Below are 18,347 nucleotides of genomic sequence, written 5' to 3'. Positions count from 1 at the left end.
AAACAACATTTACATGTAACGACTAACGATAACTTAACGACTCAGTTAAAATGTATATACATGTAGTGTTTTAATATGTATTCATACACTTTTGAAAGACTTCAAGACACTTATCCAAGTACTTCTACTTAACAAAAATGTATACGATTACATCCTCATTAATTTTCATCAACAATTCTACTCGTATGCACTCGTATTTGTACTTGTACAATACACAGCTTCTAAATGTATTTACTATTGGTATATACACTCCAATGATCAACTCTTAGCTGCCCATGTGAGTCACCTAACCATGTGTGAACCATCATTTAACATCTAGCATGACTTATTAGCAAGGAAACAAAAACAAGAACTCCTTTTAACCCCACTCAACTTCACCACTCACCACCTACTCCATTTCACTTCCAATTTTCTTCCCAATTCTCTCTCAAAACACACACACTCTTCCATGAATGTCTAAGTTACTATTTTCCAGAAAAAATCATCAAATACAAGCTTTGGTTATTACCTATAATCATCATAAAAATAATTACTCAAGAACACATCAAGAACACTTTCAAGTTTACAAGTTTACTTCCAAGTTTCCTAATCCATTCCAAACAATCATCTAAGATCAAGAAACCTTTGTTATTTACAGTAGGTTATCATTCTAAATCAAGGTAATATTCATATTCAAGCTTTGATTCAATTTCTATAACTATAACTATCTTAATTTGAGTAATAATCTTACTTAAACATGTTTTTGTGTCATGATTCTATTTCAAGAACTTCCAAGCCATCAAAGATCCTTTGAAGCTCAAGTTATTTTTTCATCATTTTCAGTAGGTTTACCTACTAAACTTGAGGTAGTAATGATGTTCATAACATCATTCGATTCATATATGCATAACTATCTTATTCGAAGATTTGAACATGTAATCACTATAACATAGTTTAGTTAATTCTAAACTTGTTCGCAAACAAAAGTTAATCCTTCTAACTTGACTTTTAAAATCAACTAAACACATGTTTTATATATATATGATATGCTAACTTAATGATTTAAAACCTGAAAACACGAAAAACACGAAAAACACGAAAAACACGAAAAACACCGTAAAACTGGATATACGCCGTCGTAGTAACATCGCGGGCTGTTTTGGGTTAGTTAATTAAAAACTATGATAAACTTTGATTTAAAAGTTGTTCTTCTGGGAAAATGATTTTTCTTATGAACATGAAACTATTTCCAAAAATCATAGTTAAACTCAAAAGTGGAAGTATGTTTTCCAAAATGGTCATCTAGACGTAGTTCTTTCGACTGAAATGACTACCTTTACAAAAACGACTTGTAACCTGTATTTCTGACTAGAAACTTATACTTTTTCTGTTTAGATTCATAAACTTAAGTTCAATATGAAACCATAACAACTTGAATCACTCAAAACGGATTTAAAACGAAGAATTTATGGGTAAAACAAGATTGGATATTTTTGCTTGTTGTAACTACGTGAAAATTGGTAACAAATCTATATTAATCATATCCTAGCTATCTCATATTGTATTATACATGTATTCTAATATATTATATAATCTTGGGATACCATAGACACGTATGCAAATGTTTTGACATATCATATCGACCCATGTATATATATTATCTGGAACAACCATAGACACTCTATATGCAGTAATGTTGGAGTTAGCTATACAGGGTTGAGGTTGATTCCAAAAATATATATACTTTGAGTTGTGATCTAGCCTGAGACGTGTATACACTGGGTCGTGGATTGATTCAAGATAATATATATCGATTTATTTCTGTACATCTAACTGTGGACAACTAGTTGTAGGTTACTAACGAGGACACCTGACTTAATAAACTTAAAACCGTAAAACATATTAAAAATATTGTAAATATATTTTGAACATACTTTGATATATATGTACATATTTGTTATAGGTTCGTGAATCGACGCGTGTCCAAGTCTTACTTCCCGACGAAGTAAAAATATGTGTAAGTGAGTTATAGTCCCACTTTTAAAATCTAATATTTTTGGGATGAGAATACATGCAGCTTTCTAAATGTTTTACAAAATAGACACAAGTACGCGAAAATACATTCTATGGTTGGATTATTAAACCGAATATTGCCCCTTCAAGTCTGGTAGCCTAAGAATTAGGAAAATGGCCCCTAATTGACGCGAATCCTAAAGATAGATCTATGGGCCTAATAAACCCCATTCTGGAATTTGGAATGCTTTAATACTTCGATTTATATGGTGATTGCGATTGCCAATTTATGACATACTTGCGAGTATGCGGGAAATATTCTATATGCATTATGTTAATGTCGGTTACCAGGTGTTCATCATAGAATGATTTTTATACACTTGCGAGTGTAGGATTATTGAATAAATGAAATCTTGTGGTCTATTATATTAATTTGATAATATATAGGTTAAACCTATAACTCACCAACATTTTTGTTGACGTTTAAAGCATGTTTATTCTCTGGTGATTATTAAGAGCTTCCGCTGTTGCATGCTAATATATGGACAAGACTTGGTGTCAGCATGCTTGTATAATATTGTTTAAAACTGCATTCGAGATTTACTTTGTTGTAACATATTAATATTGTAAATCAATATGTATTGGTAGTGTGTAAGTGTGATATTTTTAGATTATCATTTCTGATAATCTAGGTAGTGTCCTTTTAACCTTGTCGATAAAATAAAGATTATGGTTTGTTTTAAAAACGAATGCAGTCTTTTAAAAACGTCTCATATAGAGGTCAAAACCTCGCAACGAAATCAATTAATATGGAACGTTTATAATCAATATGAACGGGACATTTCAGTTGGTATCCGAGCGTTGGTCTTAGAGAACCAGAAAATTTACATTAGTGTGTCTTATCGAGTTTGTTAGGATGCATTAGTGAGTCTGAACTTCGACCGTGTTTTCTTTAAAAATGATTGCTTAATATTTTTTTGTTGTTGGAAACTACAAATTGTAACATGTAAATATTAGGTGATAAATTAATCTCTTAACATGTTTGATATTGTGTGATAGATGTCTACCTCTAGTACAAATCCCATCGACTCACCTAATAACAATGAAGAGTCGAATATATATTGGGAAGATTCACAAATTCCCGAAGAGGAACCGGAAGAGGAGGAACCGGAAGAAGAGGATCCGGAAGAGGAGGAACCGGAAGAGGAGGAACCTGAAGAAGAAGAGGTTCCGGAGGAAGAAATATTGATACATACAGTAAATCGATTAAATAAAAGAAAATCCTCAACCAACGGACTAAAGTTAAAAATGGTCAATGGTGTTTTCGCCAAGGAAGCAAAATATTGGGAAGATTACCAATTTTCCGATGAATCGGATCCCGATGAGGATTCCAATGATGTTATAGAAATTACCTCGACCCAATTTAATAAAGCAAAAGAAAATAATAGGGAAAAAGGTATAAAAATAGAGAAATCTGATTCCAACCCCGATGAACTTTATATGTATCGGCAACATCCGTATTTCCTAAAATGTAACAATAACCCGGGAACCTCTAAACCACCAGGTTTTTCTAAACCATTGTGGAAAACAACGGCTCGTATTAGAGGAACACCATATATCCCTAGAAAATTAGGAAAACAAACCAAGTCCGAAGAAGAAGAAACCAGTGATTCAGATTAGAGGGTTGTGATTATGTTGTGTATTATATGTATTGTAGTGTGCTTATACTTTTATGTTCTATGTAAAAATTGTTTGTATTATTTGTTAATTATCTTTTACGAATCTAATCCTTGTCTATTTTACAGTATAAAAACAAAATGGACGTTAAGGGTAGAGAACCGAATATTTTAGAAGACCTACCAGAGGATATGATTGAGGAAATCTTGTCTAGAGTCGGTCAGAATTCATCAGCACATTTAGTTATGGCGAAATTAACTTGTCAAACATTTGAAAGACTTTCCAGAAATGCCTTAGTTTATAAAAGGCTTTCCTTTGATAGGTGGGGTATATCACATTGGGGAGACCGTAAGTTACGCCGTATTTTCTTTAAAGCGTTAAATGCGGGGAACCCAAATGCAATTTTACACTATGGGTTAAGAACCTATTTTGACTCAACATATCCCAACATAGAGTTTCGTGAGTTAGAAAGAGCTTCTAACATGCAACATAAAGAAGCATGTTATACTTACGGGTTAGTGATGTTCGCTTCTTACCAAAGTGAGAAAAAGAACAACGGGTTACAACTTTTAAATAAAACCTTCCCACAAGTGACGGATTCAGTAGTTGGGGTGAGAAACAAGGTTTTTAGATTATTACGGGGCTGTTGGACATTACGAAACCCTCGTCCTTTTGACGACATTACAACATGCTGCTTAGCCAAATGTCATAACGGTTACTTTCCACAAGACCAAGGATGGGAAGTCGTCTTAGTAAAACCAGAATGCATGACTTGTTTCTGGACTTTTGAATTACTTGTCTTTATTTCTTTTGCTGAACAACTTGCGTATTAACTAGAATTGGCTTTATAGCTTGCTGAGTTATTATGTGCTATATTTCATCCTATATGTATAATAGCGGTATTGTAAGTTTGTAAAATATTGTATAAAAGTTTGAACGCGAAATATTATTATAATCAGTTTTTCATATAGAATTGTAGTAGTTAGATTGTATATTAGCTACTAAGTATGAACTTAACGGGTAGGTACTACCCGAATTAAAACTATAAAATGCTAATATGAAGAAAAAGCTTTTATAAATGAGTTCATTTTATACTACGAAATACTATTGACTAGTCTTAATATTCTATATGATTAACTTAATTCTTTTGGGCTATTTTTGAAGGAAATGGCACCGACGACTCGTCAGAATTTGAACATGAGCGAGGAAGACTTCCGTGTTTTCCTTGCAGTAAACATAGCCGCAGTACAGGCTGCGATGCAAAATAACAATAACTCTGGATCTAGCAGTGGAACTAATTCCACAATAAATCTTGTAGGATGCTCCTACAAAAAATTCACTGCCTGCAAACCTTTGGAATTTGATGGAACCGAAGGACCAATTGGATTGAAACGGTGGACCGAGAACGTCGAATCGGTGTTTGCCATAAGTAAGTGTACTGAAGAGGACAAAGTTAAGTACGCTACGCATACCTTCACAGTGAAATGTCCCGTTCATATTGATTATAAACGTTCCATATTAATTGATTTCGTTGCGAGGTTTTGACCTCTATATGAGACGTTTTTCAAAGACTGCATTCGATTTCAGAACAAACCATAACCTTTAAAATATTACGACGATTATCAAATAATGATAATCTAAAATATAGCGTTTTTCACACGACTATTACATAATGGTTTACAATAATATTACACATCAACATAAGTCTTCGAATGCAGTTTTTAAATAATATTATACAAGCATGGACTCCAAATCTTGTCCTTAATTTAGTATGCAACAGCGGAAGCTTCTAATAATCACCTGAGAATAAACATGCTTAAAACGTCAACAAAATTGTTGGTGAGTTATAGGTTTAACCTACATATTATCAAATCATAATAATAGACCACAAGATTTCATTTTTTATAACACATCTCATATCAGGCATTTCGCAAACTGCATAGAGATAAAAATCATTCATATGTTGAACACCTGGTAACCGACCTTAACAAGATGCATATAGAATATCCCCATCATTCCGGGACTCTCATCGGATATAATAAATCGAAGAACTAAAGCATCCGTAACTCGGATGAGGCTTGTTGGGCCAAATAGATCTATCTTTAGGATTCGCGTCAATTAGGGGCCATTTCCCTAATTCTTAGGCTACCAAGCTAAAAAGGGGCATATTCGGTTCGATAATCCAACATAGAAAGTATTTTTGATTACTTGTGTCTATTTTGTAAAACATTTATAAAATCGCATGTATTCTCATCCGAAAAAAATAATAGATTTTAAAAGTGGGACTATAACTCACTTTCACAGATTTTTACTTCGTCGGGAAGTAAGACTTGGCCACTGGTCGATTCACGAACCTATAACAAATATGTATATATATCAAAGTATGTCAAAATATATTTACAACATTTTTAATACTTTTTAATGTTTTAAGTTTATTAAGTCAGCTGTTCTCGTTAGTAACCTACAACTAGTTGTCCATAGTGAGATGTACAGAAATAAATCGATATATATTATCTTGGATCAATCCACGACCCAGTGTATATACGTCTAAGGCTAGATCACAACTCAAAGTATATATATTTTTGAAATCAACCTTAACCCTGTATAGCTAACTCCAACATTACTGCATATAGAGTGTCTATGGTTGTTCCAAATAATATATATACATGGGTCGATATGATATGTCAAAACATTTGCATACGTGTCTATGGTATCCCAAGATTACATAATATATTAGAATACATGTAATACAATATAAGTTAGCTAGGATATGATTAATATAGATTTGTTACCAATTTTCACGTAGCTACAACAAGAAAAATTATCCAATCTTGTTTTACCCATAACTTCTTCGTTTTAAATCCGTTTTGAGTGTTTAAAGTTGCTATGGTTTCATATTGAACTTAAGTTTATGAATCTAAACATAAAAAGTATAAGTTTATAGTCGGAAATACAGGTTACAAGTCGTTTTTGTAAAGGTAGTCATTTCTGTCGAAAGAACGACGTCTAGATGACCATTTTTAAAAACATACTTCTACTTTGAGTTTAACCATGATTTTTGGATATAGTTTCATGTTCATAAGAAAAATCATTTTCCCAGAAGAACAACTTTTAAATCAAAGTTTATCATAGTTTTTAATTAACTAACCCAAAACAGCCCGCGGTGTTACTACGACGGCGTATATCCGGTTTTACGGTGTTTTTCGTGTTTTCCGATTTTAAATCATTAAGTTAGCATATCATATAGATATAGAACATGTGCTTAGTTGATTTTAAAATTCAAGTTAGAAGGATTAACTTTTGTTTGCGAACAAGTTTAGAATTAACTAAACTATGTTCTAATGATTTCAAGTTTAAACCTTCGAATAAGGTAGTTTTATATATATGAATCGAATGATGTTATGAACATCATTACTACCTCAAGTTTAGTAGGTAAACCTACTGGAAGTGACAAGAAATGATCTAGCTTCAAAGGATCTTGGATGGCTTGAAAGTTCTTGAAGCAGAATCATGACACGAAAACAAGTTCAAGTAAGATTATCACTCGAATTAAGATAGTTATAGTTATAGGAATTGAATCAAAGTTTATATATGAGTATTACCTTGATTTAGAATGATATATTACTATAAACAACAAGGATTTCTTGAGGTTGGATGATCACTTTACAAGATTGGAAGTGAGCTAGTAAACTTTGAAGTATACTTGATTTTATGAAACTAGAACTTGTAGAATTTATGAAGAACACTTAGAACTTGAAGATAGAACTTGAGAGAGATCACTTAGATGAAGAAAATTGAAGAATGGAAGTGTTTGTAGGTGTTTTTGGTCGTTGGTATATGAATTAGATATAAAGGATGTGTAATTTTGTTTACATGTAAATAAGTCATGAATGATTACTAATATTTTTGTAATTTTATGAGATATTTCATGCTAGTTGCCAAATGATGGTTCCTACATGTGTTAGGTGACTCACATGGCTGCTAAGAGCTGATCATTGGAGTGTATATACCAATAGTACATACATCTAAAAGCTGTGTATTGTACGAGTACGAATACGGGTGCATACGAGTAGAATTGTTGATGAAACTGAATGATGATGTAATTGTAAGCATTTTTGTTAAGTAGAAGTATTTTGATAAGTGTATTGAAGTCTTCCAAAAGTGTATGAATAAATATTAAAACACTACATGTATATACATTTTAACTGAGTCGTTAAGTCATCGTTAGTCGTTACATGTAAATGTTGTTTTGAAACCTTTAGGTTAACGATCTTGTTAAATATTATTAACCCATTGTTTATTATATCTAAATAGATGTTAAATTATTACATTATCATGATATTATGATATATTAATATATCTTAGTATGATATATATACAGTTAAATGTTATTACAATGATAATCGTTACATATATGCCTCGTTTCGAAATTTTTAAGTTAGTAGTCTTGTTTTACATATGTAGTTCATTGTTAACACACTTAATGATATATTTAATTATCATTTTCTCATGTTAAACATAGTGTATCAATATCTTAATATGATTCATATGTATTTAGTAAGACGTTGTTATAACGATAATCGTTATATATATCGTTTCGAGTTTCTTAATTCAATAAACTCATTTTTATGTATATCACTCATTGTTAATATACTTAGTGAGATACTTACTTATTATAATCTCATGTTAACCATATATATATTCATATATATATATATATCATCATCATGTAGTTTTTACAAATTTTTAACGTTCGTGAATCGCCGGTCAACTTGGGTGGTCAATTATCTCTATGAAGCACATTTCAAATAATCAAGTCTTAACAAGTTTGATTGCTTAACATGTTGAAAACATTTAATCATGTAAATATACCAATTTCATTTAATATATATAAACATGGAAAAGTTCGGGTCACTACAGTACCTACCCATTAAATAAATTTCGTCCCGAAATTTTAAGCTGTTGAAGGTGTTGACGAATCTTCTGGAAATAGGCACGGATATTTCAGCTTCATTTGATCTTCACGCTCCCAAGTGAACTCGGGTCCCCTACGAGCATTCCATCGAACCTTGACGATCGGTATCTTATTTTGCTTGAGCCTTTTAACCTCACGATCCATTATCTCGACGGGTTCTTCAATGAATTGTAGTTTTTCATTGATTTTAATTTTGTCTAAAGGAATAGTGAGATCTTCTTTGGCTAAGCACTTCTTCAGATTCGAGACGTGAAAGGTATTATGTACATTGGCGAGTTGTTGAGGTAATTCAAGTCGGTAGGCTACTGGTCCTACACGATCTAAAATCTTGAATGGTCCAATGTATCTTGGATTTAGTTTCCCCGGTTTACCAAATCGAACAAACCAAGGCGAAACCTTAAGCATGACCATCTCCCCAATTTCAAATTCTATATCTTTCCTTTTAAGGTCCGCGTAGCTCTTTTGTCGACTCTGAGCAGTTTTCATCGACTCTGAGCAGTTTTCAACCGTTGTTGAATTTGGATGATTTTCTCTGTAGTTTCTTGGATTATCTCCGGACCCGTAATCTGCCTATCCCCCAATTCATTCCAACAAATTGGAGATCTGCACTTTCTACCATAAAGTGCTTCGAACGATGCCATTTCGATACTCGAGTGGTAACTGTTGTTGTAGAAAAATTCTGCTAATGGTAGATGTCGATCCCAACCGTTTCCAAAATCAATAACACATGCTCGTAGCATGTCTTCAAGAGTCTGTATCGTCCTTTCGCTCTGCCCATCGGTTTGTGGATGATAGGCAGAACTCATGTCTAGACGAGTTCCCAATGCTTGTTGTAATGTCTGCTAAAACCTTGAAACAAATCTGCCATCTCTGTCAGAGATAATAGAGATTGGTATTCCATGTCTAGAGACAACTTCCTTCAAGTATAATCTCGCCAACTTCTCCATTTTATCATCTTCTCTCATTGGCAGAAAGTGTGATGACTTGGTGAGACGATCGACTATTACCCAAATAGTATCATAACCACTTGTAGTCCTTGGCAATTTAGTAATGAAATCCATGGTAATGTTTTCCCATTTCCATTCTGAGATTTCGGGTTGTTGAAGTAGACCTGATGGTTTCTGATGTTCATCTTTGACCTTAGAACACGTCAAACATTCTCCTACGTATCTAGCAATATCGGCTTTCATACCCTGCCACCAAAAGTGTTTCTTGAGATCTTTGTACATCTTCCCTGCTCCGGGATGTATTGAATATCTGGTTTTATGTGCTTCCTTAAGTACCTTTTCTCTCACATCTCTAAACTTTGGTACCCAAATTCTTTCGGCCCTATACCGGGTTCCGTCTTCCCGAATATTAAGATGTTTCTCCGATCCTTTGGGTATTTCATTCTTCAACTTTCCTTCTTTTACAACTCCCTGCTGCGCCTCCTTTATTTGAGTAGTAAGGTTAGTACGAATAATTATATTCATAGCTTTTACCTGCATTGGTTCTCTGTCCTTTCTACTTAAAGCATCGGCTACCACATTTGCCTTCCCCGGGTGGTAACGAATCTCGAAATCGTAATCATTCAATAACTCAATCCACCTACGCTGCCTCATGTTCAATTGTTTCTGATTAAATATATGTTGGAGACTTTTGTGGTCGGTATATATGATACTTTTGACCCCATATAAGTAGTGCCTCCAAGTCTTTACTGCAAAAACAACAGCGCCCAATTCCAAATCGTGAGTCGTATAATTTTGCTCGTGAATCTTCAATTGTCTGGACGCATAAGCAATTACATTCTTTCGTTGCATTAATACACAACCGAGGCCTTGCTTTGAGGCATCACAATATATCACAAAATCATCATTCCCTTCAGGCAATGACAATATAGGTGCCGTAGTTAACTTTTTCTTCAACAATTGAAATGATTTCTCCTGCTCATCCTTCCATTCAAATTTCTTCCCTTTATGCGTTAATGCAGTCAAGGGTTTTGCTATTTTGGAAAAATCTTGGATGAACCTTCTGTAGTAACCAGCCAGTCCTAAAAATTGACGTATATGCTTCAGAGTTTTCGGGGTTTCTCACTTTTCAACGGTTTCAATCTTTGCCGGATCCACTTGAATACCTTCTTTGTTCACTATGTGACCGAGGAATTGAACTTCTTCCAACCAAAATGCACACTTTGAAAACTTAGCGTACCGTTTTTCTTTCCTCAATAACTCTAGCACTTTTCTCAAATGTTCTTCGTGCTCTTGATCATTCTTTGAGTAAATAAGTATGTCATCGATAAAAACAATGACAAACTTGTAAAGGTATGGTCCACACACTCGGTTCATGAGGTCTATGAATACAGCTGGTGCGTTAGTCAACCCAAACGGCATAACCATAAACTCGTAATGACCGTAACGCATCCTGAAAGCAGTCTTTGGAATATCATCCTCCTTCACCCGCATTTGATGATAACCAGAACGTAAATCAATCTTTGAATAAACCGACGAGCCTTGTAGTTGATCAAATAAGTCATCGATTCTTGGTAGTGGATAACGATTCTTGATGGTAAGTTTGTTCAACTCTCGGTAGTCGATACACAACCTGAATGTACCATCCTTCTTTTTGATAAACAAAACAGGAGCTCCCCATGGTGATGTACTTGGTCGTATAAAACCACGCTCTAAAAGTTCTTGTAGTTAGCTTTGGAGTTCTTTCATTTCACTGGGTACGAGTCTGTATGGAGCACGAGCTATTGGTACAGCTCCTGGTACGAGATCTATTTGAAATTCAACAGATCGATGTGGAGGTAGTCCCAGTAATTCTTTCGAAAATACATCAGGAAATTCTTTTGCGACGGGAACATCATTGATGTTCTTTTCTTCGGGTTTGACTTCTTCGATGTGTGCTAGAATGGCATAGCAACCTTTTCTTATCAGTTTTTGCGCCTTCAAATTATTAATAAGATTTAGCTTCGCGTTGCTCTTTTCTCCGTACACCATTATAGGTTTTCCTTTTTCTCGTACAATGCGAATTGCATTTTTGTAACATACGATTTCTGTTCTCTCCTTTTTCAACCAGTCCATGCCGATTATCACATCAAAACTCCCTAACTCTACTGATATCAAATTGATCTTAAACGTTTCGCTAACCAGTTTAATTTCTCGATTCCGACATATTTTATCTGCCGAAATTAATTTATCGTTTGCTAATTCGAGTAAAAATTTATTATTCATAGGTGTCAATGAACCACTTAATTTAGCACAAAAATCTCTACTCATATAACTTCTATCCGCACCCGAATCCAATAAAACATAAGCAGGTTTTTCATCGATAAGAAACGTACCCATAACAAGCTCCGGGTCTTTTTGCGATTCTTCCGTATTAATGTTAAAAACTCTCCCACGGCTTTGCCCATTATTATTTCCCTGGTTTGGACACGCAGTTTTGTAGTGGCCCTTCTTTCCGCATCCAAAACAAATAATGTGGGCATTACTTGTTCCTTTACCCGATGGTCCATAAATTTCACACTTCGTTGTATCATGACCCTTTCTATTACATTTAGTACATGTTGCTGGACAAAAAGTAGTTGGATGGTACCCTTCACACCTCAGATACGGAATTTTCTGATTTTGATTACCAGTGTTGTTATTGAGATTGTTGTTGGGATTTTTGTTGTTGCGGTTGGTATTATTGTTGGGATGATTGTTGTAGTTGTTGTTGTTGGAATGGTTTTTGTTGCGTTTGTTGTTGCGAAAAATGGTGCGATTGTGGTTGTGATTGTGGTGTTGATTGTTGAAATTGTGACTCTTGTCACTGGGTTCTTCCCACTTTCTCTTGACTTGTTTCATTTTGGCCTCCTCGGCCGCCTGCTCTTTAATCCTTCCCTCAATATGGTTTATAAGTTTGTGAGCCATTCGGCTTGCCTTTTGCATTGAAGTGGGCGCGCTTAAACTCACATTCTCCTGAATTCTCTCTGGTAACCCCTTTATAAAAGCATCGATCTGCTCTTCTTCATCTTCGAACACTCTTGGGCACAATAAACACAACTCGGTGAATCATCGTTCGTATGTGGTGATATCGAATACCTTCGTTCGTAATTCTTTAAGCTCTGTCTTGAGCTTATTGACTTCGTTTCTGGGACGGTACTGTTCGTTCATCAAGTGTTTGAATGCTGACCACGGTAGTGCGTAAGCAGCCGCTTGTCCCACTTGTTCGAGATAGGTATTCCACCATGTTAACGCAGTACCTGTGAAGGTATGCGTGGCGTACTTTACCTTATCTTCCTCAGCACATTTGCTTATAGCAAACACAGATTCGACCTTTTCAGTCCATCGTTTCAATCCGACTGGTCCTTTAGTTCCATCGAATTCCTGAGGTTTACAGGCAGTGAAAGCCTTGTAGGAGCATCCTACACGGTTTCCTGTGGAGTTAACTCCACTGCTAGACCCTGAGTTATTGTTGTTTTGCATTGCAGCCTGTACTGCGGCTATATTTGCTGCAAGGAAAGCACGAAAGTCTTCCTCACTCATGTTCAAGTTCTGACAAGTAGTCGGTGCCATTTCCTTCAAAAATAGCCAAAAGAATTAAGTTAATCATATAGAATATTAAGAGTAGTCAATAGTATTCCGTAGCATAATATGAACTCATTTATAAAAGCTTTTTCTTCATATTAGCGTTTTATAAGTTTTAATTCGGTAATACCTACCCGTTAAGTTCATACTTAGTAGCTAACATACAATTCAACTACTACAATTCTATATGTAAAACTGATTATAATAATATTTCACATTCAAACTTTTATACAATATTTTGCAAACTTACAATACCGCTATTTTACATATAGCATGAAATATAGCACATAAAAACTCTGATACAAAACAGTTGCGAAGACAATTCTAGTTAATACGCAAGTCGTCCAACAAAGGCAATAAAGACACATAATTCATACGTCTAGAAACAAGTCATGCATTCTGGTTTTACTAAGACTACTTCCCATCCTTGGTCTTGTGGAACATAACCGTTGTGACCGTTGACAAGACAGCATGTTGTAATGTCGTCAAAAGGACGAGGGTTTCGTAATGTCCAACAACCCCGTAATAATCTAAAACCTTATTTCTCACCCCAACTACTGAATCCGTCACTTGTGGGAAGGTTTTATTTAAAAGTTGCAATCCGATGTTCTTTTTCTCACTTTGGTAAGAAGCGAACATCACTAACCCGTAAGCATAACATGCTTCTTTATGTTGCATGTTAGAAGCTATTTCTAATTCACGAAATCCTATGTTGGGATATGTTGAGTCAAAATAGGTTCTTAACCCGTAGCGTAAAATTGCTTTGGGTTCCCCGCATTTAACGCTTTAAAGAAAACACGGCATAACTTACGGTCTCCCCAATGTGATATACCCCACCTATCAAAGGAATGCCTTTTATAAACTAAGGCATTTCTGGAAAGTCTTTCAAATGTTTGACAAGTTAATTTCACCATAACTAATTGTGCTGATGAATTCTGACCGACTCTAGACAAGATTTCATCAATCATATCCTCTGGTAGGTCTTCTAAAATATTCGATTGTCTACCCTTAACGTCCATTTTGTATTTTTATACTGTAAAAATAGACGAGGGTTAGATTCATAAAAGATAATTAACAAACAATACAAGCAATTTTTACATAGAACATAAAAGTACAAGTACACTACAATACATATAATACACAACATGATTACAACCCTCTAATTTGAATCACTGGTTTCTTCTTCTTCGGACTTGGTTCGTTTTCCTAATTTTCTAGGAATATATGGTGTTCCTCTAATACGAGCCGTCGTTTTCCATAATGGTTTAGAAAACCTGGTGGTTTAGAGGTTCCCGGGTCATTGTTACATTTTAGGAAATACGGATGTTGCCGATACATATAAAGTTCATCGGGGTTGGAATCGGATTTCTCTATTTTTATACCTTTTCCCTTATTATTTTCTTTCGCTTTATTAAATTGGGTCGAGGTAATTTCTATAACATCATCGGAATCCTCATCGGGATCCGATTCATCAGAAAATTGGTAATCTTCCCAATATTTTGCTTCCTCGGTGGAAACACCATTGACCATTATTAACTTTGGTCCGTTGGTTGAGGATTTTCTTTTATTTAATCGATTTACTATAGGTATCAATATTTCTTCCTCCGGAACCTCTTCTTCTTCTTCCGATTCCTCCTCTTCTGGTTCCTCTTCTTTCGGTTCCTCTTCGGGAATTTGTGAATCTTCCCAAAATATATTCGACTCTTCATTAATATTAGGTGAATCGATGGGATTTGTACTAGTGGTAGACATATATCACACAATATCAAACACATTATGAGGTTAATATATCACATAATATTTACATGTTAATAATATATAGTTTCCAATAAAAGTGTTAAGCAATCGTTTTTAAAGAAAACACAGTCGAAGTCCAGACTCACTAATGTATCCTAACAAACTCGATAAGACACACTAATGAAAATTTCTGGTTCTCTAAGACCAACGCTCTGATACCAACTGAAATGTCCCGTTCATATTGTAGTGACCCGAACTTTTCCATGTTTATATATATTAATTGAGATTGATATTTACATGACTAAATGTTTCCAACATGTTAATGCTTGTTAAGACTTGATTAAATGAAATAAGTTTCATATAGACAATTGATCACCCATGTTGACCGGCGATTCACGAACGTTACAAAATTGTAAAAACTACATGTTGTGGTATATATAGACATATATATATATATATATATATATATATATATATATATATATATATATATATATATATATATATATATATATATATATATATATATATATATATATATATATATATATATATATATATATATATATATATGGTTGACATAAGATTATGATGAGTAAGTATCTCACTAAGTATATTAACAATGTGTGATATACATAAGAAATGAGATTACTAAGTTACGAAACTCGAAATGATATATATAACGATTATCGTTATGATAACGTCTACTAAATACATATGTATCATATTAAGATATTGATACACTATATTTAACATGATAAAATGATATTTAAATATATCATTAAGTGTGTTAACAATGAACTACATATGTAAAAACAAGACTACTAACTCAAGAATTACGAAACGAGACTTATATGTAACGATTATCGTTGTAACGATATTTTAATGTATATATCATATTAAGAGATATTCATACGTCATAATATCATGATAATATAATAATTTAACATCTCATTTGATATAATAAACATTGGGTTAACAACATTAATTGAGATCGTTAACTTAAAGGTTTCAAAACAACACTTACATGTAACGACTAACGAAGACTTAACGACTTCATTAGAATGTATATACATGTTGTGTTTTGATATGTATTCTTACACTTTTAAAAGACTTCAAGACACATACCAAAGTACTTCTACTTAATAAAAATGCTTACAATTACATCCTCGTTCAGTTTCATCAACAATTCTACTCTTATGCACCCGTATTCGTACTCGTACAATACACATCTTTTAGATGTATGTACTATTGGTATATACACTCTAATGATCAGCTCTTAGCAGACCATGTGAGTCACCTAACACATGTGGGAACCATCATTTGGCAACTAGCATGAAATATCTCATAAAATTACAAAAATATTAGTAATCATTCATGACTTATTTACATGAAAACAAAATTTCATATCCTTTATATCTAATCCATATACCAACGACCAAAAACACCTAAAAACACTTTCATTATACAATTTTCTTCATCTAATTGATCTCTCTCAAGTTCCATCTTCAAGTTCTAAGTGTTCTTCATAAATTTCATAAGTATAGTTTCATAAAAATCAAGAATACTTCCAAGTTTGCAAGTCTACTTCCAAGCTTTCTAATCCATTCCAAGTAATCATCTAAGATCAAGGAACCTTTGTTATTTATAGTAGGTTATCTTTATAATTCAAGGTAATATTCATATTCAAACTTTGATTCAATTTCTACAACTATAACAATCTTATTTCGAGTGAAAATCTTACTTGAACTGTTTTCGTGTCATGATTCTGTTTCAAGAACTTTCAAGCCATCCAAGGATCCTTTGAAGCTAGATCCATTTTTCTCATTTCCAGTAGTTTTATCCAGAAAACTTGAGGTAGTAATGATGTTCATAACATCATTCGATTCATACATATAAAGCTATCTTATTCGAAGGTTTAAACTTGTAATCACTAGAACATAGTTTAGTTAATTCTAAACTTGTTCGCAAACAAAAGTTAATCCTTCTAAATTGACTTTTAAAATCAACTAAATACATGTTATATATCTATATGATATGCTAACTTAATGATTTAAAACCTGGAAACACGATGAACACCATAAAATCGGATATATGCCGTCGTAGTGAAACCTGGGGCTGTTTTGGTTTGGATAATTAAAAACTATGATAAACTTTGATTTAAAAGTTGTTCTTCTGGGAAAATTATTTTTCATATGAACATGAAACTATATTCAAAAATCTTCGTTAAACTCAAAGTGAAAGTATGTTTTTCAAAATGGTCATCAAGATGTCGTTCTTTCGACGAAAATGACTATCTCTTTAATAATTGACATGTAACTTAAATTTCCGACTATAAATATATAATTTTTCTGTTTGGATTCTTAAATTAGACTTCAATATGAAACCATAGCAATTTGATTCACTCAAAACGGATTTAAAATGAAGAAGTTATGGGTAAAACAAGATTGGATATTTTTGATCTTTTTAGCTACGGGAAATGTTTAACAAATTTATACAAATCATATCCTAGCTAACTTATATTGTATTATACATGTAATCTAATATATTATGTAATCTTGGGATACCATAGACACGTATGCAAATGTTTTGACCTATCATATCGACCCATGTATATATATTATTTGGAACAACCATAGACACTCTATATGCAGTAATGTTGGAGTTAGCGATACAGGGTTGAGGTTGATTCCAAAAATATATATACTTTGAGTTGTGATCTAGCCTGAGACGTGTATACACTGGGTCACGGATTGATTCAAGATAATATATATCGATTTATTTCTGTACATCTAACTGTGGACAACTAGTTGTAGGTTACTAATGAGGACAGCTGGCTTAATACACTCAAATCTTTAAAACATAATAAAAATGGTTGTAATTATATTTTAATCATACTTTGATATATATGTACATATTTGAATAGGTTCGTGAATCGATCCGTGGCCAAGTCTTATTTCCGAGGAAGGAAATATCTGTGAAAGTGAGTTATAGTGCCACTTTTAAAATCTAATATTTTTGGGATGAGAATACATGCAGGTTTTATAAATGATTTACAAAATAGACACAAGTACATGAAACTACATTCTATGGTTGAATTATCGAAATCGAATATGCCCCTTTTTATTAAGTCTGGTAATCTAAGAATTAGGGAACAGACACCCTAATTGATGCGAATCCTAAAGATAGATCTATTGGGCCTAACAAACCCCATCCAAAGTACCGAATGCTTTAGTACTTTGAAATTTATATCATATCCGAAGGGTGTCCCGGAATGATGGGGATATTTTTATATATGCATCTTGTTAATGTCGGTTACCAGGTGTTCACCATATGAATAATTTTTATCTCTATGTATGGGATGTGTATTGAAATATGAAATCTTGTGGTCTATTATTACGATTTGATATATATAG

This window comes from Rutidosis leptorrhynchoides, chromosome 3 (assembly GCF_046630445.1).
Source record: "Rutidosis leptorrhynchoides isolate AG116_Rl617_1_P2 chromosome 3, CSIRO_AGI_Rlap_v1, whole genome shotgun sequence".
In the NCBI taxonomy this organism is placed as follows: domain Eukaryota; kingdom Viridiplantae; phylum Streptophyta; class Magnoliopsida; order Asterales; family Asteraceae; genus Rutidosis; species Rutidosis leptorrhynchoides.
Note: the sequence above shows the minus strand (reverse complement) of the source record.